Consider the following 19,869-nt stretch of genomic DNA (forward strand, 5'->3'; position numbering starts at 1 on the left):
GCCGCCAGCCCTGAGAAGGGTCAGAGAAGCAGGATTACCATCTGGTAACGCCCGCATTCTCAGTCTTGGGGACCGGGAGGCCGCCAAAGTCCCCTCGCCAGGTACTAACAGGATATAAGCACATTTTGGTAATAGCAATACATGTTTTGGAGTTTGCATGGTGAAGTAAAAGTTACTTTATGAGTAAAGACACACTGAGTTTGAAAATAAATGTCTTTTTATTTTGTAATATTTAAATATGGTTGTCTTCATAAGTTAAGCATTTACATTGCAAACTTAACTTGAGTATGCATTAGGTGTCATGTAAAAGTAAAGAATGTATCTATAAGAATGTGAAAGCATGCTCCCACAATATAGCTTTCTGTACGGTGGGTTAAATGGGACGTTGAAGCAAAACATAAATTCCTCCCAGAGGAACTGTTTCACTGTTTGCGTTGGGGACAGAATGTTCAGAATGCAGTCAACACTCTGAGCATTCTGGTTGGCTGAGGGGGGTCAATTACAATCTCCATGAACTAATATCCTCTAGCACCCAGTGTTCACACTGTGCCCTAGCAGAATGCAGGGAATGCAGGTGTAATTACCAATCCAAGGATGCGTTCCCTGGGTACTTTCTCAGGCAGTGTAAACGTTTGTTGTTTGGACTTCATCCGCTCTGTGCTTCTCACCTGTGATGTTGAAACCAACTTTGCCCTTCTTGTCCTCAACCTGTTGCTCTTGTGCCTCTCATCTCTTGCTCTGGAAGGGCATTTGCCATCATGCCTGAGCATCTACTCTCCAACCTCACCTCTAATTTCTGGCCACTGTTGCTTCCTCCGACTGCTCTCACCGCTCCTTCTCCCATGACTTTCCACCTGCTTCTCTCACTACTTATACACAGTGTTTTATTTTTTTGAGGGGGGGAAATCATCGATAACAAGGGATCTAAATCTATAGTGGCATGGCGCTGGGCCGTACTGGCTAGCAATGGACTGTAGTCCTGGGTAATGCTGCTTCATTTGCTACCTTCGGTCAGTGCACTGTTGTTACCAGCAGCTAGAAGACCAATAGGGTTTCAAATAATTAACTAGCCTAGGGGAAGCCATTTGATTGACGAAACAAAACTCACGTGCGCCAAAAGGTTATTATTGCCACATCTCAAATATATACCGGGCAAGATCTGACCTTTCACAGTCAAATCCATGGTGTAGATGTAATTTATGAATATGATGTAATATTCACAAAGCAATCACTTAATGTCATTGAAAGTAACAGAAATGTGTAAGTTTCTATTTGATTACCCACACCCACACCGTGGGCAATAATAAGCAGCGCTCAGATACCTGAGGGTTCGTAGCGCTATATAAATGCCAAATTATTATTATTATTATTTAAACCAACAGGCGTTGAGCGCACAAGTGTGGGCAGATACCGATGTCTTTCATTGTTATCTTTAACAAAAATGGTGCCAGTCTCAGCACAATATGCCAAAATGTATGCTTTGTTATAAAGTTGGCTACACCAAGATTCAACAAGCTTCGCCAGACATGGGTCACTTGTGAATTGTTTGAGTTACAGCATTCATCTTAAAAGGTTGAACACACAAATAGTTGTTTTAATGTGCACAGTTTTAACAAACTCATCAGAAACTCATCAATATAATTTCTGCTCGGATTACTCTGGCAATTTCTGAAGATATTTAAGCGGGAGTCTATGACAAAATGATTACTGTTCTGCAGGAGTAAAGGATGAGTAGTGCCTAAATTATTTGGCCCCTACACTTCTACAAGCCAACAGTGATCCAAATCATAAAGGTGAAACAGGTACAGTGAAGAGATGTACCTCACTGAATGTGATCACGTTAACACCCCACACATCAATAGTACAACAGTCCAAAATAAAGGAATGTACAATCAAGGTTTATAAAAAATATGTATTTAAATTAAACACTCCAATATGCACTATAAACTGTCTATGTGTGTTTGTTTTTTTGTTTTATTATTTGTAGTGCAAACCTAACCCAGGGGTAGCAGGGCGGAAGAGCAACACGAGGATTGTATAGCTTAGGTTACAGAGAACACAATGGATGGAATCCAGCTATGGTTACATTACTGGGAACATCAACAACATTAAAAACAGATACAATATGTCATATTTACAAAGAGGTATACATGATTTACAAGTTATATATTATAGCTGAGCATAGAGGATCAGTGGATATACACAATTTACAAGTTTTATATTATAACTAAGCATGGAGGTACATTCATTGTCATGTTCCTTAATCCAGAGGATAAGATTGGATCTAAATTGTAAGGAAGGTCTTCCCTAAGAGATGGTGGCAGGGAATTCCAGTATTGAGCTGCTTTTACAGGAAGGCTGCTCCCCCTAGACAAAGTACGTTTGAATCTTGGCACCAAAAGAAGGTTGGAGCTGGTCTTTCTGGAAGGACGGCAGGATGATTGTCTAGTGAATCTCGTTGTCAGGCATTGAGGGGCAGATTGGTGGAGGCATTTGTGAGTCAGAGAGACAGATTTAAGGAAGATTTTGTCTTTCGTAGAGAGCCAGTTGACAGATCTTCTGGTATCTGAGATGTGGGCTTTCTTCGGGAGACTAAGGGCTGCTCTTACTGCATTATTTTGCAGTATTTGAATCTTGTTCGTAATGTATTTATCACTACCTACGTAGAGAGCAATACAATAGTCCAACTTGGACAGGATCAAGGCTCTGGTTAGGGTGATACAGTTATTAGAGGAAAGGAACAGTTTGGCGGGTGTAATAAGTTTGCATGTATAGGAGGTGGCGGATGCCATAGCATTTACTTGTTTTTTGAAGGTAAGTGTAGAGTCTAGATAGAAGCCGAGGGTTTTAACCTCCTTAGCCACGGCAATGTTGTTATTGTCGATTTCAAACACGCAGTAGTTCTGGCCTAATTTATTAAGATTGGGTGTCATGCCTAAAATGAGGAGTTCCATTTTGTCATCATTCAGGCATCGACCGTGAGAGGCCATCCATGCCTGGATGATGAGGTACACTCTATTTACAAAGGCCAAATCCTTGTCATAATCCCCCGTCAGCGGGATGAGGATCTGGGTATCATCAGCATAGATTGTGTAGGTGATACCCAGGCCATCAAGTTCATTGAAAAGGAGTAGCAGTAATCATCAAGGAGTAGCAGTAATGCTGTCTTACCCTCATCTCTCAGCTCATCTATCTGTGCCTTGAGATATATAAGTGCAGTCTCAGTTCCGTGCTGGGGTCTGAAACCTGACTGTCGGACTCCTAGAAGGTGGTTGTGTTCAAGGTGGTGTTGGATTTGTAAGTATGCAATTTTGTCAAGGATTTTGAGTAGGAAAGGCACTGTGGTAATGGGGCGGTTGTTAGTGGGAATGGAGGGATCTAGGTGTTGTTTTTTAAGGAGTGGGAGGACCCAAGATTGTTTCAAGTTGTTAGGTATGGTGCCTGAGGTGAAGGATGTGTTTATTAGTTTGGTGATAGACGGGGAAAGTTCACAAGCTGCATCTTGTATCCGTTGTGCAGGGCATAGGTCCCCATGGCAGTTCGATGGCAGTTGTATAAAAGTAATACAAAAGTCCACCTCTGTGCAAGAACACTGAATATGCAGAATGTAGATGATTCAAGCACTTTGGGTAATGTGGTAGGAAAGAAGGGCAATAAATGGTAGGGGCGCAGGGACCAAATGTGTCCTTGTTCTCTTCACTCCCACCCAGGGGAGGCTAGCTAGCACTTGCAGGAGTCATTCATCTCCAGTGAGAGGCCTGGTTTCCAGTGCAGCTGGCAGAGAGCCCTGTCTTGGTCCAACAACTGTTCCCCCCAACGTGCCCTGGGGATAGGTATGGGGCACAGCTTGCCTCTTACCTGGAACGCCTGCCTTCACCTCACATGTAGAGGACTTTGGAAAAGACTGCTCTTCAAACAGGGCCTGAATTAATTCTTCTTATGCTCTGTGAAGGTCCAAAATGAATCAAATGAGTCAAAGAAGGAGGGACGACCCCTTCCTTATCAAGATAATGGCCACCCAGAATTAATGGGCACACAGAATTGGTAAAATAAAGCCTGCTTTAAGTGGTCCAATCCCTGTTAATGCAACTCGTAATGTGTGCCTTTTTGCATCGTACCCAAAGGGCTTCATTAAGAGTTGGGCAATATTCCTGCAGTAAATCTGCCAGAATACCGACCATTGGAATTACTGTTACCGTCACTTGGTCTGGCAGAATTACCACCAGATTACAAGTGGCGGTGATGGAGTTAATCCCCATTTTTTGAGAGACTCTATGGGTCATTTTTGATGGAATTACGGCTGCAATAATAATATCGACCGTTTCTGCCAATTTTCAGTGGAAAGTGGGTGGGTTTAACTCCAGCATGATGCTGGAGGTAAATCCCCCACTCCAGGGCCATAAGCATAGTATGGCACTGCGGGGAAAGTAACAGTAACTTGGGTACCACCAACTGTTTCCCATATCACTGTTCTTGTAATGAACCTCAAGTGCCTTGCTTTGCAGGCCCAGGAGGGCTTTCCTTTGTTCCTCTGAATTGTGTTGTGATTGGGCCCCCTGTGCCTTTCTAAGGCCCAATCAGGCAAGCCAACTGGTGAAGCCATCCCGCCTACCAAAGTCCAACTCCTAAGGCCCTGTCTATCTGCTGATCTGCCTACTTCTTTTCAGCAGCAGCTGGCCTGCCAACACTGGGGCTCTCCTCTACCACACCAGAACAGGGGGACTACCCCCTCCACAAACAGCAGCTTTGAGGTAAGCCCTGTGGGGCTTTTGAGCATTTTTCTCTAGCGGTGTACGGCATGTGCATTTACAATTTCTCTACCAATTTGAAAACTCTACAATTATCAAAATGATGCTTTTTTAAATTATATGCCGACATCAGCGCTTCAACTCTGGCTCATGTGCCACTTCTACTTCTAGAGCCCACTGTTTCCCCATGAGGGACACCCGTGCCATCATGGCAGCTGCCTTTCTGCAGCCCAGGAGGGCTTGCCATTGTTCCTCTGCATTGGGCCGTGATTGGGCCCCTGTGCCTTTCTAAGGCCCAATCATGCAAGCCGAGTGGCGAAGCTAGCCTGCCTCCCAAGGCCCAACTCCTACGGCCCTTTCTGTACCTGTCCGGTCCTGGCTGGGCATTGTGGGCCCCACTACTTTTTTTCACAACCCTTTAATATGCACCAGGAGGCTTATTGCCTTATCTAGGTGCTCTTGTGCTATGTGATCGCCCCCTCAACTATCAAGTAAGTGTGGGCTATTGCTATACTGCCTGCATCATCCTCCGCACGTTGCGCATCACATGACAATCTATATATACTATCTTCAGAAGGCACCTCTTCTTTCTCTTTCTGCCTCCTAGCACCAACCCATTACACCTACCTCCTTCCTGGACTTCCACCTCCAATGCCTATACCCCTATATTCTTGGGGTATACTTGTTGTGCTGCTATAACTGGTGACCAAAAAAAAAAACACATCTTATTTTGCTGTGTGCACATCCTGATTCCCCTGTAATGTGCAAATCGAATTTAGCGGTGTGCACATCCTGATTGTCTTGCTGCTGATTAAAATTGAATTTAGCTGTGAGCACATCCTAATTGTCTTGCTGCTGATTAAAATTGAATATAGCTGTGTGCACATCCTGATTTGTTCTGTGCTGTCTATAATCGGATTTAGTTGTGTGCACATCCTGATTTTTCCTGTGTTGTTTATAATTAGATTTAGCTGTGTGCACGTCGTGATTTGGCATGCACTGTTTATAATTGGATTTAGCTGTGTGCACATCCTGATTGTCTGGCTGCTGCTTAAAATCGGATTTAGCTGTGTGCACATCCTGATTTGTTCTGTGCTGTCTAAAGTCCAATGTAGCTGTCTGCACATCCTGATTGTCTTTCTTACTTTCTAAAATCGAATGTAGCTGTGTGCACATCCTGATTGACTTTCTGCAGTTAAAAATTGAATTAAGCTCTGCTAACATCCTGCTTCTCATGGGAATGTGCTGACAGATGACCCCCTCTGCCCTCTGTCTGGTCTGCTATCTGTTCCCTACCCTGTCATCTCCCATTGCTTCTTCCCTGTCCTGTCTCTGTCTCCCTGTGCGCTTGCTCCCTACTTGCCGACCTCCTCCCACGTACCTCAACTGCTCTGCCTGGTTGGGTGTACTACACTTCTGTGCCGCTATGTGATCGCCCCCTCAACTATCAAGTAAGTGTGGGCTATTGCTATACTGCCTGCATCATCCTCCGGATGTTGTGCATCACATGACAATCTATATATACTATCTTCAGAAGGCCCCTCTTCTTTCTCTTTCTGCCTCTTAGCACCAAGCCATTACATCTCCCTCCTTCCTGGACTTCCACCTCCAATGCCTACACCCCTATACTCTTGGCCTATACTTGTTATGCTGCTATAACTGATGACAAAAAAAAACACTTTTTTATTTTGCTGTGTGCACATCCTGATTGTCCTGTAATGTGTAAATCGAATTTAGTGGTGTGCACATCCTGATTGTCTTGCTGCTGATTAAAATTGAATTTAGCTGTGAGCACATCCTGATTGTCTTGCTGCTGCATAAAATCGAATTTAGCTGTGTGCACATCCTGATTGTCCTGTGCTGTTAAACTTGAATGTAGCTGTGTGCACATCCTGATTGTCCTGTGCTGTTAAACTTGAATTTAGCTGTGTGCACATCCTGATTGTCCTGTGCTGTTAAACTTGAATTTAGCTGTGTGCACATCCTGATTTGTCCTGTGCTATTTAAAATCGAATTTAGCTCTGTGCACATCCTGATTGACTTTCTGCTGTTAAAAATTGAATTAAGCTCTGCTAACATCCTGCTTCTCATGGAAATGTGCTGACAGGTTACCCCTTCTGTCCTGCTGGTCTGCTATTTGTTCCCTACCCTGTCATCTTTCATTGCTTCTTCCCTGTCCTGTCTCTGCCTCCCTGTGTGCTTGCTCCCTACTTGCCGACCTCCTCCCATGTACCTCAACTGCTCTGCCCGATTAAGTGTACTACACTTCTGTGCCGCACACTATGGTGCTTTCTATCTCCCCCATCTGCTCTGCTTCTCTATCTCCTATCCTTCACCTCTCACTAAGACTGGCAGGAAGAAACTCAAAAAGGACTTACTGGCCTCCAACCCTGGCCTTCCTATCGCTGACACCTACATCAGTGTTTCCACCAGGGAGACTCTTTGTCGTTCCTTCTCCCTACCTATGGACTCTTTGCTCTCGCCTTACTCTTACGCACACATAAATGATGGCACCCGCTGGGAGGCCCTTCTTGCCTCCTTCCACACCTCCAGGGCCATCATAAATGTCTATCAACATGGTCCCATCCTGGTCCAATCCTGGTACAAGAGGCTCAACCCAATCTCTTACTTTTGGATAGGCTCTTTCCTTGCCTTATGAACTTTCCTCTTTCCTCCTCATAGGTTTCCTTGCCACCTGCCTCTACGGCCGCCCAGGCTCCCTTGCTAACTATGTCCACTTTGGCTACCTTGCATCATACCAACCTCACCACCTCCCGTACAACTCCCCCCTTGTCACTTTCAACTGTACAGACTCCCTTGCCTACTCACACTACACTATCAACCTCATCAGTCTCTTCCACCCGCTGCCCTGGCCACCCACTGCTGCCACATCGGGATCTTCCTTGCCTCCTGGGGCCCCTCCCACACTAGCTCCCTTGCCATCTACAACCCTCCTGGCTCCCTCGCCTGCACCCTCCTTTCTGACACCTTTGTCATCCATGCATCCCCTGTCTCCTCCTACTACTATCACTCTGGCTTTCTTGCCACTTACGGCGGGTACCTCTGTCCCCTGCACCCCTGTCCATCCAAAATTGTCAACCAGCTCCATGTTGCCACACTAAACGCTCACTCTGCTGTCAAGTACTTCTCTGACATCTGCTACCTCCTTGAACTCCTGGATCTTGATGTTCTTGCTCTTACTGAGACTTGGTTTAGGGACAGCTCTGTCACAGGTTTTGACACACTTCTCCCTGTAGGCTACAAGATCTTCTCCATGCCCAGGCCCAACAGACCAGGAGGTGGAGTATCCTTGATCTTTCCTGATTGGATCCAAGTTTCCATTATTCCCACCCAGGTCTACTCCTTCTTTGAATGCCTGGTCTGCAGGCTCTCACTCTCGCCTGTCACCTCTCTTACTCTGGCCACCTTCTATCGGCCACTGGACCAGTCCACCCTCTTCCTCTCGGATGGGCTGACCTGGGCTCTTCTCTCCTCTCCTCCTCTTCCCAAATCCTCCTGCTGGGGGATCTTAACATCCATCTTGACGCCCCAGACTCTTCCGGACCTTTACGCAACCTATGTGACTCCCTTTCTCTTTCCATTCTACCCTCTGGTCCAACTCACACTGCTGACCACACCTTGGATGCTCTCATCTCCACAGACATCCTACTCTCTAGTCCTCTCACTACCTCACTCTCATGGGCTGATCATTATCTTCTCTCTTCTCACTTTAAGCTCTCTTCTCCTTTAGTAATGGCACACTCTGCGCCACCTCCTGCCTTCAAGGTCATCTGACCCATGAAAAGATGTCAGTGGCTGCCTTTGCCTCCACCTACTTTCCTCCTTCTACTCCTGTGGCTGACTCCCACCCTGATAGAGATCTCTCTAACTTTCACTGTTCCATCTCCAACACTCTTGACATTCTTGCCCCTGTCATGAGGGTCCGACTGAAGCCTTTCAGAAAGTGCAACTCTACGTACGAATCCGATCTGGCTGTCATTAAATGCAAGTGCAGAGCAGCAGAAAGGAAATGGGGATCTTCAGGTGCACCCTCTGAAAAACTGGCCTGCCGCCTTCTTCAATGACAAAATAGACTCTGCATCCACTGCAAGAAAAGAATCTACATTCAAGCTTGCATCTCTGTGGCATCTAACAACACAGCCAAACTTTTCAAAGTCTCAAAGGAACTGGCCAACCCTACTGCAACCGCATCCTCTAAGCATCCACCCAGGCCCTTTGCTGGCCCTAGCCACACATTTCAACACCAAAACACGGCACATCATGTCCTATCTCACTTCTGCTCCACCTCCTGCACCAACATCTCTTGGGCCCCCTCGTGTATCTCCTCTCTGCCACTCTTTTCTCATCTCTCTCCCCTGTCACACCTGACAAGATCTCTAGACAAGTCTGTTCTGTGAAAGCCTCTTCCAAACCGGTGGACCCATGCCACTCCAAAACCATGAAGGACAATATTGACACTCTCGCACCAGCTTTGGCCGACCTCTGCAACCTCTTTTTTGCCACTGGAGTTTTCCACTCTCCTCTCAAACACTCTCTTGTGTACCCTGTGCTCAAAAAACTCTCTGCCGACCCATCTATTCTGTTAAACTATTGCCCGATCTCTGTCACCCTTTTCCTGGGAAAACTCCTTGAGAAGCTGGGTATCACTCAAATTACCCTCCACACTGAATATGTTGGTTGTCTCCATAACCATCAGTCTGGCTTTAGAGTATCCAGAGGCACAGAAACTGCTCTTCTGAACACCCGCTAAGACCTGCTTGCAAATCTTGACGCTAACCCTCCATCTGTCCTCATTCTTCTTGACCTCTCCTCTGCTTTCAATTCAGTAAACCACAACATCCTGATCTCCATTCTCCATGATACCCTGGGCATCACAGACTTGCATCTTTCTCTCTGACCGGCCCTCTGTTAAGACGGATTTCTGAACTCTGTCCTGGTGGCGCAGAAGTTCAGAAGGCCAACCTAATTACTTGGAACAGGGTAACCTCTGGACAAGCCAGACCAATCAAGGTAGCGATCGCGGCGGTCAAGACTAGGTCTCAAGAGGGGTGAGGGTGACTGAAAGCTCGCAATGAGCACACAAAGCAAGAGCGCTTACAAACTACTCCAAACAGTTGTTTATATCAAAAATAGATACACATTTATTATAAGGCCTCAAAACTAATGACCACAGTAAAAGCAGCAACATACAACGATATTAAACCAACACATACACTATCCACCCAATATATATACAGAATACACAGTTTCACAGCATTAGCAGCACGAAATATGTTATCCACCTGCAGGGGAAGGAAAACAGGCAGTGCGAACCAATGCGTGTGATATGTCCGCCTTCTGAGGCCCCTAACTGGATGGTAGTCCAATCCCTACGAAGAGTGGAGCCTAGCGCTCAAAAGTACCTGCACACGCCGGTGCAAATGGGCAGAAGGTGAAGCTCTTCGGAGGACGTTGAACAGCTCTGTAGGGAGCTCTAATGAAGGAGAACACGGTCCGCGACTCTAGCGCAGCCTCCACTGTGAGGCAGAAGCCGGGTGCGAGTACGGACAAGGGGTGCTGTATTCACAGCGGGGAAAAGCAAAGGGCACTGCAGGAGGGCGACCAGATCCTAGCTAATCTACTCACCGGTCCCCGAAGCAAGCAGGCCCGAGCTTCTCCTCGATAGATGCAGCTTCTGGCAGGTTCTGAAGAGCAGGGAACGTCTCGTCGTCGTGCAGAGTAAAAAGACGTCCCGATCGAAGAAACAAGCACAGTTTTGTCGCCACCGCAGGGCAACGGAACGGCCGGGTGTATTCAAGCCAAACGAGCACCGCTCACCTCTAGCTTAGGACTGCTAAGCAAACGAAGCGTGTGAGCATGCCCCGGACTCAGAATACCACCCAACCTGTCGGCGATTACAGAGCAGGCCTCCTTAGTAAGCTGGTCAGTCAACTGGATGGCCCAGAGACACTTCCGAAGGCTTACAGCAGGAGTTGATGAAGGTGCCGGGAATAGCTGGTCCTGCTATTCCAATAGGTCGAAGCGCCAGTACAGGCCTTCTTGTTCGATCTTAGGTGGAAAGGGCTTCACCGGACGACAGCGATGAGGAGCAGAAGTTCTTCAGGGGGTCACCAGTGATTCCTCGGTCCAGCCTCGTGTTCGCAGGATACTTGGCTCCTGTATCCCTGGGTTCGTAAGAGCTCAGGAGATCGACATGGTAGTGGTGTTTCCAGCTCCCTCTTATCCACGGTTCCCTTCGCGCCAAAACGGAGGGGAGCCAATGGGAGATCCGCTCATCAACACACATACCATACGTGGACCAATCACGGACCACGGTGGTCCCAGGCATTCACACCACCCTAGACTCTCTGGCACCCAGGATGTGTATTGGGACCAGACAGCCCAGCCCACATCCTGGGGGCACTCAAACGACATGTAGAAGCCCGCGAAAGCAACCGTGTTTCGCGGGAAACTACATGCCCAAATAAGGAAGGCCCCGGGTCGCCTGACCCGGGGGAAGGTAAAGGGAGCAAGACGGACAGTGGACGAGACAAAGGAGCCTCGTGGTCCGGCCATTTTGGGTAGCCGGGCCACCCTTTTGTGTTCGCGGCAAAAAGGTGCTCAGAACGGCAAAAGGAGCTCAAAATAAACCAAATGATCGCTGCCACCAGCCCAGTCCCTGAATGACTTGCACCGATCCAAAAACCATCCTACAAGAGTGTCTAGGGTCTGTAGAAGGCTAGAGACCCAAGAGAGCTGTAACTTAGCTTACAGTGCCCTCTTGTGTCGTGTTGCACTAAAATGGCGACACGATAAAAGAAACTACGGGAAACAGCGTTCCCCGGTACTGACTGTCTTAAGGGCATGTCAGTTTCCCCGTAAGAAAGGAGCGAAAGCCCAGAGGAGTACGGCAGAAGGCTGCACTTCTCTGGCAAAGTCAAGAAAACAGGTTGAAAACAATAGCAAAAAGTTTAGGGGTTGCCACATGGAAGGAAAGTTCCCTACAATAACGAAATCTTTCCTAACACTCGCCCCTCCCAGATTATGGACAGGGGGAACTCATCCACCCCTGGATGAGTCTCTTGTTCAGGTCGGTAAAACATTCTGGACAACCCATCAGCATTGCTATGTTGGACACCTGGCCTATGCTCAATAGTGAAGTCGAAGCCTTGCAGACTTATGGACCACCTGAGCAACTTTGGATTCTCCCCCTTCATGTTCATTAGCCACTTTAACGGCTTATGGTCAGTCTGCACAGTGAAGTGGGTCCCATAGAGGTAGGGCCTCAGCTTCCTTAGGGCCCACACAACAGAGAAACATTCTTTCTCTACCGTGGACCATCTGAGCTCTCTGTCCTTAAGCTGGCGACTAATAAAACCGATAGGGTGTTCCTTACCCTTCTCATCTACTTGTGATAGTACAGCTCCTATCCCAGTGTCAGAGGCATCCGTCTGCACGATAAAAGGTCTTTGATAATCAGGGGCCCTGAGCACAGGGGCCTGGCACAAGGAGTCTTTCAAGCCATTGAAGGCCTTCTCACACTCGTCAGTCCAAGTTACCTTCTTGGGTTTCTTCGGAGTTGTGAGGGCAGTCAGAGGAGCAGCTATGGTGCCATAGTCTGCCATAAAATTGCGGTAATAACCCGTGAGTCCTAAGAAGGCTCTCACTTGGGTTTGTGTAGTGGGGGTAGGCCAGTCTTGTACTGCTTGTACTTTACTGGGGAGAGGCTGTATCCTTCCTCCACCTACTTCATGCCCAAGGTAAACCACTGAGCCTTGTCCAATCTGGCATTTACTCGCCTTTATGGTCAAGTGGGCTTTCTGAAGAGCCTGGAGCACAATCCTGAGGTGTTTCACATGGTCTTCCCAGGTGGCACTGAAAACTGCTATATCGTCCAGATATGCAAGACAGAATTCGTCCAACCCATTCAACACATGATTCACAAGCCTCTGGAAAGTGGCAGGGGCATTCTTCAATCCGAACGGCATTACCCGGAATTGGTAAAGCCCGTCGGGAGTTGAAAATGCTGTCTTCTCCTTGGCATGTTCTGCTAAAGCTATTTGCCAATAGCCTGCAGTCAGGTCAAACGTGCTGAGGTACTTGGAGGCACCCAAGGTATCCACCAGCTCGTCAGTTCGAGGCAAGGGGTGAGCGTCTGTCTTGGTGACAGCATTCAGAGCCCTGTAATCCACGCAGAACCTCAATTCAGAAGTGCCTGCCTTTGGAACCAATACCACAGGGCTGGACCAAGGACTACTAGAGGGTTCAATCACCCCAAGGTCTAACATCTTGTTGACCTCGGTCTTAATATAAGACCGCACTTTATCCGACATCCTGTATCCCCTACTTTTGGTAGGTACACTGTCTCCTGTGTCAATGTTATGTTTGCACCAAGGTGTCAAACCAGGCGACTGTGAAAACAGGGGGGAAAACTGCCTAAGCAAACTTTTCACCTCAGCCTGCTGATCAGAAGTCAGGTGAGGGGCCACTCGGACACCCTCAACGGAGCTATCTGAAGGACCGCTTTGGAACAGGTCGGGAAGAGGTTCTGACTCCTCTTCCTCAACGTCTGACGCCAGTAGCAGTGCTGCGATTTCGACTCTTGGGACGAAAGCCTTCAGCCTATTTACGTGGAACACTTTTGGAGCCTGTCCAGGCCTTCCAAGGTCCACTAAATAGTTCACCTCACCCAGGGGCTCCACCACTGTGTAAGGGCCTGACCATTTGTCCTGTAAAGCGCGAGGCCTTATGGGGTTCATGATCAGGACTTGCTGACCAGGTGTAAAGTGAATTAAGGAAGCTTTCTGGTCGTACCAATGTTTCACCAGCGCTTGTCCTGCCTTCAACTTTTCACTAGCCAAGCCCATCAGAAGTACCATCCGTTTTCTGAGCCCTAGCACATAGTCAACTACATTGGTAGTAACAGGGGGAGTGGGCATCTCCCATCCCTCTTTGACGATGGCTAAGGGTCCCCGTACGGGATGACCGAACAGAAGTTCGAAGGGGCTGAAGCCAACACCCTCCTGTGGTACCTCTCGGTAGGCAAACAGCAAGCATGGTAAAAGAAGATCCCATTTTCTTCTCTGGGGCTCCTCCAGAGCCCCAATCATGCTCTTTAACGTTCGGTTGAAACGTTCCACCAGACCATTGGTCTGGGGGTGATATGCAGAAGAGAACTTGTAGGTGACCCCACATTCTTTCCACATAGCCTGCATATACTTCGACATAAAGTTGCTGCCACGATCTGACACAACTTCTTTAGGGAAGCCAACCCTAGTAAATATGCCGAGTAAAGCTTTTGCAACTGACTTGGCAGTTACAGTCTTTAATGGGATGGCCTCAGGATACCTGGTTGCATGGTCGACCAGCACCAGGATAAACCTATTGCCTGAGGATGTTTGCGGGTCAAGGGGACCAACGATGTCGATCCCTACCCTTTCAAATGGTACCCCCACAACTGGGAGCGGTACCAACGGAGCTTGGATTGTCGCGCCAACCTTACCAGACAACTGGCAGGAGGCACAACTCCTGCAGTGACTTTCTACTTGCACCCCCATCTTGGGCCAGTAGAAGTGCATAGATAACCTTTGCTTGGTCCTCTTCATTCCAAGGTGACCAGCAAGGGGAACTTCATGCGCCAACTGCAGGAGGAAGGGTCTAACAGCAAGGGGAACCACCAACCTCCTATGGTCTCCTTCTGTAGACTCTGTGGGCTCACTGTACAGGAGTCCACCTTCCCAATAAATCCGATGCTTCCCAGGAGGTTCACCCTCAAGCTGGGAGCAGGCCTGTCTCCTTAGGCCTTCCAGAGATGGGCACTCACGTTGGCCCTTACTGAAGTCGTCCCTATCAGGACCTCCTTCAACTAACAAGTCTTTTAGTTCAGGATGGTCGTTGGGGTCGAACACTTCAGGCATCGCCACCTCCTCGTCAGGCTCGGGCGATTGACCAACTCCTTCCACCGCAGTGGTAGGTGAGTTCGGGGGAATATTCTCTTTCCCTCGTCGGGACTTGTTGACTCCTTTCGCCTTGGGTTTCCCCTTCGGCTGGGGCGGCGTATTGGACTTGGCCAATGCTGCCCGTGCTTGAGACCGTGTGTAGGGTCTTTCGGCAGTGTCTCCTACGAGCCCTAGAGCTCTGAGATCATTGCCCAACAAGACCTTTCCCGGGACGTTTCTCTGAATGCTCACTGGAATCCTAACTGCTGTACCATTTAAAGTTAGATTAACAGGGATCACGGGAAACATACGGAGGGGGCCGTCAGCCAACTTAGTGGGCATCAGAGTAGCTCTGGCAACTTCCTCTGAGTCTACCAAGGTAGAATCCACTACAGTTCGACTGCACCCACTATCCCTAAGAGCTGGAGTATCCACTCCATTGATCAGCACACTGTCTTTAAAGTAGTGCTTGGTATTATCCGGAATCCTAGCATACGCCTCTGCGACTTTAGGCTCCCAGGAACCCAGGGACACTAAAACTACCTCAGCCTCTATTCCGCTGGGAAATGAGTCTGAGGAGAAGGATGCTCCTGTAATCTCTTCTTCCTCGTAGGAGGAGAAGGCCAGATTAGCGGAGTGGACCCCCAAAGGTCTAACCTTACAACGGGGATCCCCCTTCACATGGTCAGTTGCTCCACAAGAAAAACAAGCCCCATTGGGTCTGTTTACGTAGGGAGGCTTATTATAACCAGAGTTCTGTTTCGGAGGCGAACCTCCACTACCCTGTGAGTTCTCGGATGGCTTACCCTTATTTTTCTTTTTGTGGCCCTTATGGGAAGAAGATTTAGCAGATTCCCCACCCTCCATATCTTTGGACTTTTTCCCTTCCTCCTGCTTACCAGGATGAGTTTTGTCCTTATGGGACACTCGATGTGACACCCATAAGTCTGCTGCAATGGCCAGCTTCTTAGGATCTATCTCCTTCGAATCGGCCAAATGCTGCTTAAGCTCCGGGGAAGAAGAAGCAAAAATGTGTTCCAGCATGACCAGATTGATCATGCCTTCGAAGGTAGAAACCTTATAACCTTCAACCCAGCCAGTCAAGTTTTTCAGGGACTCAGCTACATACGACACCCAAGTACCACCTTCCTTTTTCTTATACTCTCTAAACCTTTTCAAATATTGGGTCGGAGTCTTCCCAAACTTTAAAATGAGAGTCTGCTTCAACATTGCAAAATCAGCGCGCTCAGCCTTCGACATTTCCATAATGGCACTGCAACCAGAATGGGGCAGTCTGCTGAGTAACCATGCAATCTTATCCGCATTATCAACCTCTTGAACCTCGCATGCATACTCAAATGCATTCAACCAGTCCATAATGTCATTTCGTTCCTCATACACACTGAGCAGATCTTTTGGAAACCGTGGATGAGAGGAAGCCCCAGAACCATGTCCAGGACCCTTGGACCCATTTGCGAACTGAAGCTTGGCCAGTTCCAACTGGTGATCCCTGTCTTTTTGTTTTTCTGCCTGGTCGATTTTCAGTTTGGCTATGCTGAATTCAAGCTCCTGCTGCCTAAACCGCAGCTCTTGCTTCTTGAATTCAAGCATAGCCTCCCCATCAATACTGGCAGAGGAAACATTAGACATTACATCCTCCCTGTCCTCGTGGTCGTGATGGATCAGTGCAGCGGCAGAACCGTCGGTTCTGCCAGTGAGAGCAGCCCCACCACCTTCTGCACTGTCCTCGGAAGTTATAGCGTCAAGCTGCGCTTCTTGCCACGCCACGATTCTCTGGATCATTTCCAATTTAGTGCCTTGAGAGGAAACCCCTCTCTCTGCACACATCTTCTTCAATGTTTCAGATTTCGAAGCATTTAAGGTTAATAAAGTATTCGTTTCCATACTGTTGATAGGACTATGGCCTTTTTAACGTTATATTCAATACTTTACTGCGTGTCCTGGTTGGAATAACCTGAAAACGCCTTAGCTCGTGCGCAACACTGGATACCTTCAGTCGTATCCCACCGCTGCCACCAATTTGTTAAGACGGATTTCTGAACTCTGTCCTGGTGGCGCAGAAGTTCAGAAGGCCAACCTAATTACTTGGAACAGGGTAACCTCTGGACAAGCCAGACCAATCAAGGTAGCGATCGCGGCGGTCAAGACTAGGTCTCAAGAGGGGTGAGGGTGACTGAAAGCTCGCAATGAGCACACAAAGCAAGAGCGCTTACAAACTACTCCAAACAGTTGTTTATATCAAAAATAGATACACATTTATTATAAGGCCTCAAAACTAATGACCACAGTAAAAGCAGCAACATACAACGATATTAAACCAACACATACACTATCCACCCAATATATATACAGAATACACAGTTTCACAGCATTAGCAGCACGAAATATGTTATCCACCTGCAGGGGAAGGAAAACAGGCAGTGCGAACCAATGCGTGTGATATGTCCGCCTTCTGAGGCCCCTAACTGGATGGTAGTCCAATCCCTACGAAGAGTGGAGCCTAGCGCTCAAAAGTACCTGCACACGCCGGTGCAAATGGGCAGAAGGTGAAGCTCTTCGGAGGACGTTGAACAGCTCTGTAGGGAGCTCTAATGAAGGAGAACACGGTCCGCGACTCTAGCGCAGCCTCCACTGTGAGGCAGAAGCCGGGCGCGAGTACGGACAAGGGGTGCTGTATTCACAGCGGGGAAAAGCAAAGGGCACTGCAGGAGGGCGACCAGATCCTAGCTAATCTACTCACCGGTCCCCGAAGCAAGCAGGCCCGAGCTTCTCCTCGATAGATGCAGCTTCTGGCAGGTTCTGAAGAGCAGGGAACGTCTCGTCGTCGTGCAGAGTAAAAAGACGTCCCGATCGAAGAAACAAGCACAGTTTTGTCGCCACCGCAGGGCAACGGAACGGCCGGGTGTATTCAAGCCAAACGAGCACCGCTCACCTCTAGCTTAGGACTGCTAAGCAAACGAAGCGTGTGAGCATGCCCCGGACTCAGAATACCACCCAACCTGTCGGCGATTACAGAGCAGGCCTCCTTAGTAAGCTGGTCAGTCAACTGGATGGCCCAGAGACACTTCCGAAGGCTTACAGCAGGAGTTGATGAAGGTGCCGGGAATAGCTGGTCCTGCTATTCCAATAGGTCGAAGCGCCAGTACAGGCCTTCTTGTTCGATCTTAGGTGGAAAGGGCTTCACCGGACGACAGCGATGAGGAGCAGAAGTTCTTCAGGGGGTCACCAGTGATTCCTCGGTCCAGCCTCGTGTTCGCAGGATACTTGGCTCCTGTATCCCTGGGTTCGTAAGAGCTCAGGAGATCGACATGGTAGTGGTGTTTCCAGCTCCCTCTTATCCACGGTTCCCTTCGCGCCAAAACGGAGGGGAGCCAATGGGAGATCCGCTCATCAACACACATACCATACGTGGACCAATCACGGACCACGGTGGTCCCAGGCATTCACACCACCCTAGACTCTCTGGCACCCAGGATGTGTATTGGGACCAGACAGCCCAGCCCACATCCTGGGGGCACTCAAACGACATGTAGAAGCCCGCGAAAGCAACCGTGTTTCGCGGGAAACTACATGCCCAAATAAGGAAGGCCCCGGGTCGCCTGACCCGGGGGAAGGTAAAGGGAGCAAGACGGACAGTGGACGAGACAAAGGAGCCTCGTGGTCCGGCCATTTTGGGTAGCCGGGCCACCCTTTTGTGTTCGCGGCAAAAAGGTGCTCAGAACGGCAAAAGGAGCTCAAAATAAACCAAATGATCGCTGCCACCAGCCCAGTCCCTGAATGACTTGCACCGATCCAAAAACCATCCTACAAGAGTGTCTAGGGTCTGTAGAAGGCTAGAGACCCAAGAGAGCTGTAACTTAGCTTACAGTGCCCTCTTGTGTCGTGTTGCACTAAAATGGCGACACGATAAAAGAAACTACGGGAAACAGCGTTCCCCGGTACTGACTGTCTTAAGGGCATGTCAGTTTCCCCGTAAGAAAGGAGCGAAAGCCCAGAGGAGTACGGCAGAAGGCTGCACTTCTCTGGCAAAGTCAAGAAAACAGGTTGAAAACAATAGCAAAAAGTTTAGGGGTTGCCACATGGAAGGAAAGTTCCCTACAATAACGAAATCTTTCCTAACACCCTCCCTGGTTGAACTTGGCTCCTTTTTCTCCTCTATCACTCTCTCTAACCTATCCCATGGTTCTTCAATATCTACATGGCCCCCTTGGCACACAGGATCTCTACCTTTATCTCTAACTTCCAGTGTTATGCGGACGACACGCAGCCCTCTTTCAGGCTACCCTCGGCCTCCTCCTCCTCCTCGCTCATCCCTGACTGTCTACCAGTGCTATAAGGTGGGGTAAGAAATTGAGCGGGGGGGCTCGTTTGGGGGTGTGGCTTCCATTGTGGGCGTGGCCTTAAAAGTGTACAAATCATAATAAGGTGCGCAAATAAATATATAAATGTATGTGAGCATTTATATATTTGTATGCGTACTACTATGGCTTGTGTACTTTTCAAGCCATCTTTTATAAACATAGCAATGTTACATATTTCTATGTTTATAAAAGGTGACTTGAAAAGTGCACAAACCATAGTAAGTTACTCACACTTGTGTGCTTTCCTTACTATGGTGTGTGTACTTTTCAAACCACCTTTTGTAAATATAGATATTTGTAACATATTTCTATGTTGATAAAAGATTGCTTGAAACGTAAACAATTCAAGGAATCTTTTATAAAGCGTTGAGGACGGACAAAACCCAAGGTGGCTTTGTCCGTCGACAAAGCTTTATAGAAGATGCCTTGAATTGTGTACGTTTCAAGCTGTCCTTTATAAATGTAGAACTATTTCTACGTTCATAAAAGATGGCTTGAAACGTACACAATTCAAGGCATCCTTTATTAAGCTTTGCCAATGGAGAAAGGCGCCTCGGGCTCAGATCACAGAGCCCGAGGCGCCTTTCACCCTCTGCGAACCCGCAGGCTCTGTGATCTAATCTGCATATTAGATTGCGTAGCCCGCGAGGGTCAGTGACCTGGGTGGGCAAACAAAGGGACACTAACTTCCTCAGATGACCCCTCCAATGAGGGGTAATTTGAGGAGGTTACAGTGACTGGCGGAAGTGCCAGATAGCCTCCGCGACACTGTGCCTGGCTGGCACTGATGTCAGCTCGCCT

Source organism: Ambystoma mexicanum, chromosome 9, assembly GCF_040938575.1.
Source record: "Ambystoma mexicanum isolate Mex_15411 chromosome 9, UKY_AmexF1_1, whole genome shotgun sequence".
Lineage (NCBI taxonomy): Eukaryota > Metazoa > Chordata > Amphibia > Caudata > Ambystomatidae > Ambystoma > Ambystoma mexicanum.